This window comes from Leiobunum rupestre, chromosome 5 (genome assembly GCF_980474605.1).
Source record: "Leiobunum rupestre chromosome 5, qqLeiRupe1.1.hap1, whole genome shotgun sequence".
NCBI classification, from domain to species: domain Eukaryota; kingdom Metazoa; phylum Arthropoda; class Arachnida; order Opiliones; family Sclerosomatidae; genus Leiobunum; species Leiobunum rupestre.
Window position 1 is genome coordinate 50,776,633 of NC_143388.1, and position 1,248 is coordinate 50,777,880.

The window sequence follows — 1,248 nt, forward strand, 5'->3', positions numbered from 1 at the left end:
TCTCAATTTAATGTTTAAGCAAATAATCTCTTCGACTGCATGTATTTACAAAATGACCTTATTAAAGGGAAAATAACCTCAGGTATTTGGTGTGGAACAGCAACGTTTGCAGCTCTGGCCGCTCTTGCCTTTGGCTTTAGAAATGTGTGGCGCCACTTCTACGGGAAATTTGAAAAATTGAAGGGGGTCTTCCATAAAGGTTGCTTTGCAGGTTATATTCCCTTTAAGTTTTAATTATATGGATTTTTGGATAAAAAATTAATTGCTCGTGCCCCCACATAAATGTTTTCTGATTAATTATTTACTACTAAACTAAGACTAATATATCTCTTACGAGAGTAGATCTTAGGCCAGCGGCGGCGATCGGAAAACATTTATGTGGGGGCACGAGCAATTAATTTTTTATCCAAAAATCCATATAATTAAAACTTAAAGGGAATATAACCTGCAAAGCAACCTTTATGGAAGACCCCCTTAAATTTTTCAAATTTCCGTACAGTGGCGCCACACATTTCTAAAGCCAAAGGCAAGAGCGGCCAGAGCTGCAAACGTTGGTGTTCCACACCAAATACCTGGGGTTATATTCCCTTTAAATAATTGGTGTAGCGAGAATACCCATAAACGAAGACAAAACCGTAATAGTTTCTTATACTTGTAAGTCAAATCCTGTATATTACCCTTACAACATAAACGGCATCATATTAACTAGATCTCAAAATGTGAAAGATCTAGGTATGAACATGGATAGAAAACTACTTTGTACAAACCATACAGCACTCTAAAACGAAAGCCAAAAAATTACTTGGAGCCGCCTATCGTATTTCTCGGCAATAGAATTCCCCACTGTGTTTCCCAACTTTGTATAAAGCTTTAATTATTCCGACATTTTTATATGGTGACAGTTTGTCTAATTTGTCAACGTTAGAGTCTACACAAAAAAATTTATCTACCTTTTTAAAAGTCTAAACACTTGTTTTAAAAATTTTAGTTACGAAGAAGCTTTGAAGGCCTTAAATTTGGACACCATTCTATCTTGTTTAGTGAAAAATGACACTAAATTTTTACACCGCATTATTAATAAAAGCATATGTAACATAATTACTCATAAGTATGCCTTTGTATAATATTTCCATTGAAAAAAATTCAATGAGACCTCGTTTCACGCGGAACATACATTGAGCGGACCCAAAAATGCAAAAATGCTTATAATCCTTGCGCTATTGAAAAGGTTACTATGGAAATGAAATC